The sequence below is a fragment of the Sorex araneus genome, chromosome 3 (genome assembly GCF_027595985.1).
Source record: "Sorex araneus isolate mSorAra2 chromosome 3, mSorAra2.pri, whole genome shotgun sequence".
Lineage (NCBI taxonomy): Eukaryota > Metazoa > Chordata > Mammalia > Eulipotyphla > Soricidae > Sorex > Sorex araneus.
Window position 1 is genome coordinate 112,555,935 of NC_073304.1, and position 11,175 is coordinate 112,567,109.

Sequence of the window (11,175 nt, forward strand, 5' to 3'; positions counted from 1 at the left end):
CTGATTCTTCAGGAGCCTGGCTTTACAGCCTCCCAGAACCAACAAGGGGGGAGCTTTCTGGCCTGTCTGAGCACCCCCAGAAGTGACAGTCCCCACATGCCTCTGGAATGGAGTTTGTAGATGGACGCTGTCCACTGGTGCGCTGGTAGGTGTCTATCTGGCTTCTCTCGTGGACGGAGCCTGCTCTGTGGGTGCACTCCTTTCTGGAGTCCCTGCGGCCCGATTCGGGGTGCTGCTTCTGCAGGGAATTCTTTCCCCTCTCAGCCTCTAAATAAAGCCACTTCCTTGGCAAAGCAAATGCCCAGGACCTGATTCATGGTGTCTGTGTCTGTGCCCATCTCTATGTACAGATGTGCCCAGCGGGGTCAGCTGCAGGCCGCCACACTGACCAGCTCACCCGGTTCTCGGTATACAGCAGCCAGCTCTGAGCCGGTCCGAACTACCTCTCGCCTCTGGCTCCAGGGGACCTTGGCGCCAGCTCGCCCTGTTGGGAAGTTCTTCCTGATATTGAGCAAATCATTCCAGGGCCAGGAAGTCCTCTGCGGATTTTTCTGGATAGCGTAGCGTAAGGAGGCCTCGGGTCCGGGCAGCAGAGCCGGCCCCGTCACGGGCACGCTCTGGAGCACCCTCCCTCCGCCAGCCTCCCAGGCTCCTCTGGCGCCCTGGTCAGTGCCGGCGCTGTGGACGCAGCCCTGTCCCCACCAGGCTGCGCTGACCTCCACCCCTTCTGCTCCTGGCCAGTGGGCGCCGCCCGCCAGCGCCTTGGTCACGCCTGCTGGGCGTTTATCACGGCTGCCTTGGATCCTGGCTGTTTGTGTACTGGCTTATCTGGCGGCCAGAGTGCCGGCAGCTCGCGGTGGCCTGGACTTTGGAGCCTCCAGACCCGGGCCAGCCGCAGGAGCCCGCGCCACCTGGCTAGTCAGGCAGAAGGACCACTGCAGGCGCGAGGGGCCCTGCCCTGCCGGACGCCCGTCGCGTGGGGGCCAGGCGTGCGCGGGGCCTCCTGGTATTGTCCTGGCTATAGCAAAGCTAGAAAGGAGCAAGTGAGGGGCCGGCGGCGAGGGTGCCTTGCCGGGTGGCTGGCCGGGTTCCAGTCGTGGCACCCCAGGGGGCCCCGCATCCCAGCGGGAGGCAGGAGTAAGTCCTGAGCACTGCCAGGTGTGGCCCAAACCAGAAGTTTTAAAGATGACAGTGACAAGCGCATCCGGCAGCTGCTGTGGCAGCCCGTGGTTCTGCCGCGTGCCTCTGACCACCGCCGTCCAGAACTCCTTTTTCCCCTTCAGTTTTGGGCCGTACCTGGCCGTGCTCAGGGCGTTCTCCTGCCTCTGGGGTCAGGGGTCACTCCTGACTGGGCACCAGAGACCACGCCCGGGCCGGCTCCATGCAGGGCCAGCTCTTTACCTGCCAACACTCACCTTCTACTCTGTCAAAATGGTGTGATTAGTAGCTATTGCTACTGTTTTTTGCTGTTACTGGGGGTCGCCACGCCCAGCAGTGCTCAGGTCTGACTCCCGGCTCTGTGCTCAGATCCCTCCGGGTGGCTCCGGGGCCCATCAACGCCCGAGTTCAGCACAGCAGCGCCGAGGAGGAGTGACGCGGCCTGTATGCTCAGGGGGTCTCAGAGCAGAACGGGCCACCGGCAGGGTGGGCTGCGGAGCTCAACAGGTGACTCTTGACTGCACGCCTCGTGGCCCCGCGTGACCCTCCCGCTCCAAGACGAGCGTCAGACACAGGTGGGAAAGCCCAGGACACGCGGGAGGGGAGGGCTGAGGCAGAGACCCCTGGCCTCAGCTTCAGACTCGGCTCTTCCGCTGTGGTCTGTGCTTGCAAGGGCTCCTGCAGTGCTCGGCATGGTGAGCCCCCGCCGTGGGCATCCTTGCCTTGACCTGTTAGGGCAATCAGGGCGGGCTTCGTGGAGGAACCGGCCTTTGCAGTGGCTCTTGGCAGAGGAGGGTTTGGATCAGGGTGGACCAGGGTGGACGAGGCAGAGCAGCCGGAGCCAGGGTGTCGGGTTTGTGAGGGCTGAGGCTCTGGTGGCGAGTGGAGCAGAGGCATTGTGGGAAGGGGTGTGTGGTGCCCAGCTGGCTCTGGGCCTGGCATCAGTCGGGCTGCCTGAGAGGCGAGACTGGCATTTGGCTTCTCTGTAAGCCAAGCCCAGGATGCAGCTCTGCCTCTTGGTCACTTCCCACCCTGCTTTCCCCGAGACTCAGTCTCCCCATCTGAAGAATGGGCATGACGAGGAGGTGTTTGTCAGTCAGCTGAAGGAGGAGCTGGGACTGGGGCGGGGCCAGGCCTGGCCTGTGCAGCACTCGGAGGGGAAAGGGTGAGAGCAGCCTGGGGCTGTGGCTAGAGAGCCCCAGGTGCCAAGTTGGCGGGGGCTGTGCCTTAGGGTTCTTCCTGTGCCACATGCTCCTTTCCTGGCACAGCCAAAGGCTGCCCAGTGCTGCTGCTGGCTTGCTTCTTTCCAGGGTCCTGTGGCACCCAACACGCCGGCTCAGCCCAGCCATACCGCTCCAGGGAGCCAAAACTGCTCTCGGCAGCCTTTGAGAGCGTCAGTGATTCTCACCACCACAGGACACTTGCACTGCTTTCATATGAGGAAACCGAGGCACAGAGAGTTCCATCTGTGACCAGAGGGTGCAGGCTGACAGATGAAGACGGAGTGGGGTGGGGGTGGGGGTGCGCGGGCTCTGTGGTGAGTCAGAGCCCCTTCACCCTTTCCCCCTGACTCATTTCCAAGTGCTCAGCCAGTTCTGTCCACAGCAGTTGGACTAACACAGCCCCACCTGAGGCTGACAGTCACACACACACACACACACACACACACACAGAGTTGTGCTGCCACTCTAGCCAACCTGCAGACTGCAGAGAACACGGTGGGCTTGGGGCTTCCGGGGCAGCACACAGGCGCGCAGCCTCCCTCCGGGCCGGCCAGCCTGGACCCACGCGGCCCTCCGTGCAGGACTGGCCCGTCCGGCTGCCCAGAAAGTGCCCCTGCTGCCCCCACTTGCACCGGCCGCCGGCCCCCACGCGGAGGGCTCTGCCGCTGTCCCAGAAGCCAGGCATGGGGAGGCTGGGGGGCGGCCCCTCCCCCAGGCCTGGGGCTGCGGAAGGAGCAGCAGGAAGAGGAGAGTGAATTAATCCCGGCCTCCTCGGCTCTCTGTGATGCTAATTCCCGCTGCCTTTGATCCGCGCCCGCCCAGCCCAGGCCTCTAACTCGGAGCAGGAGCAGGCGCCAGGCTGGGCCGAGATTAGGGCAGCTGCGAGGGCTGGGCGCACCCCCAGGTGGCCCACTGGGGTTTCTCCCCTGAGACAGTCTGAGGGCTACAGTCCAGGTCAGTGACCCAGTGCCCCTCAGCGGCGCCCCTCCCTCCCCCCTCCCACTCCCTCTCCCCTCCCCCTCCTCCCCTTCCCCTTCCTCTCCCCTGCCTCTTCCTCTACCCTCCCTCCCTCTCCCCTCCCCTCCCTCCCCCACCCCCTCCCTCTCCCCTCCCCTCCCTCCCACTCCTCCCTCCCTCTCCCCTCCCCTCCCTCTTCCCTCCCCTCTCCTTCCCACTCCCCTCCCTCTCCCCTCCCCATCCCTCCCTCTCCCCTCCCGCTCCCTCTCCCCTCCCCCTCCCTCCCTCTCCCCTCCCCTCCCTCCCTCTCCCCTCCCACTCCTCCCTCTCCCCTCCCCCTCCCTCATCCCTCCCCTCTCCTTCCCACTCCCCTCCCTCTCCCCTCCCCATCCCTCCCTCTCCCCTCCCTCTTCCCTCCCCTCTCCTTCCCACTCCCCTCCCTCTCCCCTCCCCATCCCTCCCTCTCCCCTCCCTCTTCCCTCCCCTCCCTCTCCCCTCCCCATCCCTCCCTCTCCCCTCCCCCTCCCTCTTCCCTCCACTCCCCCTCCTTCTTCCCTCCCCTCCCTCTCCCCTCCCCCTCCCATCCCTCTTCCCTCCCCCTCCCTCTCCCCTCCCCCTCCCTCTTCCCTCCACTCCCCTCCTCCTCCGTCTCCCCTCCCCCTCCCTCCCCCTCCCTCCCTCTTCCCTCCCCCTCTCCTCCCCTCTCCCTCCCACTGCCCTCCTCCTCCCGTTCCCCTCCCTCTCTTCTCTCCCTCCCTCTCCCCTCCCCCCTCTCCCCTCCCCTCTCCCTCCCACTCCCTCCCTCTCTCCCTCCATCTCTCTTCCCTCTCCCTCCCTCCCTCTCTCCTCCCCCTCTCCGTCCTCTCTCCTCTCCCTTCCTCTTCCTCCCCCTCCCGCTCTCTCCCTCTCCTCTTTTCCCCCTCTCTCCCTCTGTCTGCATCTCTCTCCCTCTCTCTCCTCCCTCTCTCTCCTCCCTCTCTTCCTCTCTCTTTCCTTGCCTCTCTCCCTCTCTCCTTTTCCCTCCCTCCCCCTCTTTCTCTTTCTCCCTGTCTCTCCCTCCCTCTCCCTTCTGCCTGCCCCTCTCTCTCCTCTCTCTCTTCCTCTCCCTCCCCCTTTCTCTCCCACTCCTCACTCCCTCCTTCTCTCCCTCTCTCCCTCTGTCTCACTCCCTGTCTCCCTCTCTCATTCTCTGGGCAGGCGCACACTCTCTACTCTCTCTCCCCCTCCTCCCCCCCTCTCTGTGCTTTGGGGTCACACTCGTGTGCGCCCCAAGGACTTTCCCCTCGCTCCCCTTTGGGTGTGGGGGATGTCCACCATTTTGCTCAGGAGCAGAGCAAAGCCCAAGTGTGAAGGACTCCAGCGGCTTCCTGGAGGAGGTGTTGGGGGGTGGGGAGCAGGCCAGAGCAGTGGCTTCTGAGTCTGCCCCTCCTGGCCCCACTGAGGGTTTTCAGGAGGGGTGGATGTGGAGTGAGTGGGCGCTGGACAGGACCAGTGAGTGGGGAGACAGCCCCGAGGGGCTGCCTGGTGGGCCCAGACCAACCTTTGTTCAGCAAGAGTCCCTTAAGCAGGGGGCACTGTGTCCGGGCCGCGCCTGCACAGGGCTGGCCACCAGGGGTGCTGGGGCCAGCGTCCAGGCCCTGTGCCACCTCGAGACAGCCCGGCTTGCCAGAACATCCCCGCCAGCTGGACCACAGGCCCAGGAGAGCTTTCCGCGCTGTCTGGGCCCTGAGCCCTGGGCGCCGAGGCTCCGGTGGTGCTCGGCGCTTGGCTGTCCCAGAGGCCAGGGAGGCCCAGAGGTGCCCCGGCCGCCCCCTTTGTGCCGGGACAGGTGGCTTTTGAGCTCATGGTGCCGCCGGACCCGAACCCGAGGCTGCGGCCCGGGGATCGTCCTCTCTGGAGGCAGAGGGGCGCTGGGCTGCGGGCTGGCGTCCGGCCCCCCAGGGGTGTAGCTGCTTGCAGGGTGGGCTGCGTCCCCCCTGCTGTGAGCCTGTTCTGAGGGAGGGGCGGGGCCAGGACGAGCCCCGGACAAGGCCACGCGGGGTCTGGGCACAGGCCGGGCCACCTCTGGCTCCTCTCCTGTCCCGAGCGCCCAGGACCCCCGCGCCTTCTACCCACCTCCAGGCTCGGTTCTGGCCCCGCCCCACCCTCATCCCAGCCTCTGCCCTGCGGGAGGCCATGCGGAGGCCACAACAGGGGCCTCAGCCGGGCAGACTGGGGAAGGAACCCCAGGTGAGGGGCCCGTGAGCGCGCGTGCCCCAGCGCTGTGGGTGCTGGCCAGCGAGCCCCAGGCCCCGTCCAGATGGCCCGGGGCAGGGCCCGGGTGGGCTCCCAGACAGCCTGCTGCTCCGCGGGTCTGCGGGGCGCTGGGGGGGGGGGGGCTGGGTGCAGTTACAGCGATGCATATGGTGCGTCCACATATGTGCACACCTGTGTGCCCCATGTCCATGGGCCCCAGGGATCCTCCACACCCTCTCAGAAAAGCCTGTTCTGAGTGACAGGACACACACTTACGGAGAACCTGCTGTCTGCAAGCACGCGCATGGATGGAGCGCCTGCTGTATGCAGGAGCTGAGGACTGGCGGAGCACTGTGGCAGCTGCCGGTCTTCGAGCCGACAGAGAAGCCACATGCCGTCTTCCCGGAGTGTTTCTAGGTCCCTCGGCCTCTCGCCCCGGTGGGCTTCCCGAGGCCAGGGAGAGGCTCCGTGAACGCCCCGGAGGTGGGATGTGATGTCAGGGACCCAGGCTTGGGCCCAGTCTTGGGGCCCATCAAGGCTTTCTCCTGGGGAACAGACCAGATGAGGCCGCCGGAACCCTGCCTCTGCCCCCCACATTCTCCCTCGGATGCGACTTTTGGGGCGGCGCCTTTCCCCCAGGTGACCTGTAGGAGGCGCCATAGCTGCTGGCAGCTGCTGGGAATCAGGGTCGCTCTGGTCCAGCCTGAGCTGGGGACTGGGTTCGCGCGAGGGGCGGCAGCCAGGGTGACGATGGGGTGAATGTGGGGCGGGGGAGTCTCGGTCTCCCTCCCGGAGGCAGTGAGTGAAGGGCTCTTCCCGTGGGCAGCCCAGACTTTTGTCTCTAGCCTCCACGCCCTGAGAAGCCTGGGGTTTCTGGTGTCCTGCTCGGGCCCAGCGCTGGGCCCGAGGGCCTGAGAGCACAGCAGGGGGGCGCCTGCCGCTGCACGGCCAATCCGGGTCCCGGGAATGACCCTTGAGCAGAGCCAGACCTAGCCCCTGAGCATTGCTTGGATGTGTCCCCGCAAAGTCCAGGGCCACATGCCGGAGGCACCGAAGGCTCGAGGCTGGCCTGGGGAGGCGCGGGCCGAGCTGAGGGGCCCCTGTCCCGAGACGCCTGCTCGGGCGGCTGGGCGGAGGGGCCTCGCGAGCCAGCAGCTTGTGCCAAGCCGGGGGCCCTGGGAGAACAGATCCTCACCCCTGGTGGCAGCTGTGGGTCTGCATCCAGGCCCCAGCTGTGGCCCCCACGGCCCGCAGGCCGAGGTGTGGCATCCCAGGCGGGAAAACCACCTTCCTCTGGGAGTCCTCGCACCAGCCCGAGGCTCGCCGGGAGCTCTCAGGAGGCCCCTCTGAGCCCGGGCTCACGCGGGAGGGGCAGAGGCAGCCGGCATCAAAGCGGCCATCCTGGCCTTAATTACCCTCTTCACCCAGAGGTGGGACCCCCACCCTGAGCGCCGCAGCGGGGCTGCGCGGGGGTCCCAGCTGCCTTTGTGTGGGAGCCGCTGCTCGCGGCTGGGGTTTCTGATTTTAATGATTTCCTGAATTCATTTCATTTCCTACCTCAGGGAAAGGAGGAGAGGTGATCCTCTTGAAAATTCACATAATTGCTTTTATTTGATTTTTATTAAAATGCATTCAGGAATAATGTGATTGCCCCTCTATTACGTTGTTCATCAGTCTGCAGGGACTTGGGTGGGAGAAAGCAGTGGGTGCTCGGGCCCCTGCGTGCTGAGCGGGGGCTGGCCTGCCCTGGGGAGCGGTGACCCCGCTGCATGTGAAAGGAAGGCAGCGGTGGGGGGGTCCCCGGGCCCCCACCTGCACTTCCCCTCTGCCAGCCACTCTTCTCTGGAGAGCCACAGGCACGGGTCCAGCGGGTCCTTCCTTCTTGCTCCTTCCTGCTTCCCTCCTCTTCCTCCTTCCTTCTTCCTTCTTCCTTTCCTCTGTCCCCTCCTTCTCTCCCCCTCCCCCAACCTTCCTTCCTTCCTTCCCTCCCTCCCTCCCCTTGCACAGGGGTCACCCGAGGGCCTGCCGCCCCGTGCCTGGCCCCAGCCCTCGCGCTCAGGTAGCCCCTTTCCTGCCGGGCTTTGGCTCGTGTCTGCACACAAAGGAGAGCACCAGAGCTCTCCCTGGGGGGGCCCAGGCCTGGCTCAGTGCAGCTCACACCCCTGGGAGACCGCGCCTGCCGGCCTGCACACAGACAGGTGAGAAGCAAGAAGGCTGGTGTGCGTGCACGGGACCATGTGACCTGCCCGGGCTGAAGGGGGTCAGCAGGTGTCCCGGACAGCACCAACATGGACGGCCCCCACAGGCCTCGGGCAGAGCTGGACCATGTTCTCCTCTTTTCCCAGCCTGGCTGTAAGAGTGGGTTGCCTGCCTCTCCTGTTGGCCAGAAACTTCCTGGAGGGGCGGAGTGGGTGCAGTGGGTAGGGCCTTGCATGCACAGACCTGGGTTCAATCCCCTGCACCCCGTATGGTCCCCTAAGTCCACCAGGAATGAGCCCTGAGCACCATTGGGTGAGACCCCCAAACAAAACGGAAAACAAAATGACATTTTCTGAAATCCTTGGACCCCTCCCACACAGCTTGCCCTTGCCCCAGTCTGCCCCCAGTCCTTCAGCAGATGGGGAAACTGAGGCTCAGAGATGGCAGAGCAAGCAGGGGGCTGTTGCCCATCCCTCCCCCTGCCCCCGCCCCCAGACCACATCTCCTGCATCTGTGACCCACTGGGCCTGCTGTCCACTCCCACAGCCCTGGTGATGGCCAGCTGACCTCTAGCACAGCTGCCAACCCCAGAGTCCGAGTGTCAGCAGGGTGGCTCCCAGCCCCATGGACCCCAAGACCGGGCTTTGCTGGAGGGCCACTGCCTGGGCAGTCCAGGTGGCTCTTGCTCAAGGCACTTGCTCAGGGAGGTCCGTGGTGCCGGTGACCCCAAGCCTCCTGATTTTCAGCTGGCACATGGCTCCGCAATGCCAGTGATAGAGTGGCCGCACCCCCGCACCCCCCCCACACTGTGATGGGAGCTTCTGAGGTTCACTGTCAACCCTCCCCAGCACATGGGGTTCCTGACCTGGGCCTGCCCACCAGAAGGGCCGGGCCGCCCATAGGCTGGTACTGCCCATGGGCCTGCCACTCAGTCTTCCTCCTTGCGCCCCCATGCAGGAAGTGAATCCCTGGAGCCCCCCTGGCCCCCGGCCCTCTGGCTCGGGCATGGTTCTGCTCCATCCTGCGGGGGCGGGCTCCGAAGGCCAGGCAGGCGGGGCCGTTCTGAGGACTGTCTCCCAACACTCCCCACTCCCCACTGCCTAGCGGGGATGAAGACCTGCCCTTGATGGCGGCCAGCGTGGCTGTCTGCCCTGGCCAGGACTGACCCCCGCACTGGGCAGGGTGCTGGCGGATGGCCTTGGGGGCAGCGTCCTCACATGCTTCCTTCAGTGGCTCAGGAAAAGGGTCCTCTTGGCCCTCTGAGGCGGTGCTCCTTTGCACAGACAGGCAGACTGAGGCAGGGGTCCTGCTGGAGCTCCGGGAGCTGCCCCCCAGGAAAGTCTCTCTCTGAAGCAGTCAGCACCACCCTCCCCTGCGCCCCCAGGGCTGGCAAGCACAGGGCTCTGCGCAGAGACGGCCACTCTGCAGGCCAGCCCCGAGCTGCCCACATGCTGGGCCCTGAACAAAAACCCAACTCCTGGGCCTGGAGCAGTAGTACAGTGGGTGGGGCCCAGGCTCAACCCCCGTGTCCCACACGGTCTCCCGAGCAGCTCTGGAGTGACTCCTGAGTGCCAGGAGTAAGCCCTGAGCATCACCGGGTGTGGCCCCAAGCAGAACAAAACAGAAGCACAGAGCCGTAGTGAGTTCTGACTCTGCCCGAACTCCCCAGGCTGGCAGCCAGCACTCCGGGAGTTCCGCCCCAGCTGGTATGGCCTCTCCGGGCTTCAGTTTACTCTCCTGAGACTCACGACCACAGCAAACAGCCAGCAGGCGGCTTCTCTCCTCTCGTCTCCTCCGTGCTCAGGGCTGACTCCTGGCTCTGCACTCAGGAATCACTCCTGGGGGACTCAGGAATCGCTCGGGGGACTGTGTGGGGGCCAGGGATGGAACCAGGGTTGGCCACAGGAGACGTCAGTGCCCTGCCCACTGTGCTATCTTCCGGCCCCTATACATTTCTTGTCTTTTCTTGTCTTCTTTCCATTAGAGCCCTTAGTGTGTTAATCATAGTTGTTTTAAATTTCTGTTCTGGTAGTTCTAATATTCCCGTCAGTTTCTTATGTTTACTCTGTCCTTTCAAATCTGTCCCATCTGTCTATCCCTGCCCCATCTCTTGCTGTTTTTTTTTAAGCTCAATATTCTTTTATTTATTTATTTATTTATTTTTATTGAATCATCATGTGGAAAGTTACAAAGCTTTCAGGCTTAAGTCTCAGTTGTACAATGCTCGAACACCCATCCCTTCACCAGTGCACATATTCCACCACCAGGAACCCCAGCATACCTCCCCCCACACCCCGCACCCCACCCCCTGCCTGTGTAGCTGATAAATTTCACTTTACTTTTCATTTTACTTTGATTACATTCAATATTTCAACAAAAAACTCACTATTATTGTTTGGAGTTCCCCCCCACCAAAGTCAGACCTGTTGAAAAGGAAGCATTTGATAATTTGTTTTCCATTGCCTCCAATGAAGAGATATGAGGTCATGCGGCCTTGATAGCGGCCGCACGGTTTTGGATTTCTGTATTTTAGTAACTAAGTCCAGGGAAATTTCTTCCAGAAATTGCATCACTGCAAGCTCGTACCTCCCTTTTGTGGTCGTCATAAGATGGCGGCCGGGGCTCAGTTTACAGTCTAGAGACATTTCTGCAAGAAGCTGCTGGTGCCCAAAGTAGTTTAGCTGGCCCCCGGGCCATGGTCGTGCAGCAGCGGAGAGGCCACACACGTGCAGCCGCTGGGGTTACATCTCGGCGGAGGGCCCATCTCTTACTGTTTCAATGCATTTTTGGTTGTTTTTGTTTTCTTTCCATTTTGTGGGGCCATGCCCAGCTGTGCTCAGGGCTTGCTCCATATGTGGTGCTGGGGATTGAACCCGGGTTGGCTGCGTGCAAGGCAGCTGCCTTACTTGCTGTGCCTCTCTGGCTCCCTGTTGCTGAAAGCCAGACTCGCTATTTCCTGAAAAGTTTCTGCTAACGAATTGCTGTGATTCTGTAAATCTGCTTGTGTGACACTGCGGCAGAAGTTTGCCCCACCTTCCTTTACTTTGTTATTGTTTTGGGGTCACATCTGATGGTGCTCAGGGCTTATCCCTGGCGCCGCACTCAGGGACCAGTCCTGGTGAGGCCCAGGGGACCACATGCCCAGTGCCAGGATCAAGCCTGGGTCAGCCACTTGCAAGGCAAACACCTTTCCCGCTGTGCTCGCCCTCCTGCCCCGGAGTCTGTCTCTGACGAGGGGGTGAGACAAGGTGCTGATTTTCAGTCATTGTGGCTTTTTCCTGGGGAAAAAGAGGGTCATTCTGATTTCTCTGCCAGGTTGGAGCTGAGAGAAGACGGCCATTTGTTTTAACACCTGCATGAATAGAGTCTGTTGTCTGTGGAATGCTTTTGTCATTTTGGGAAA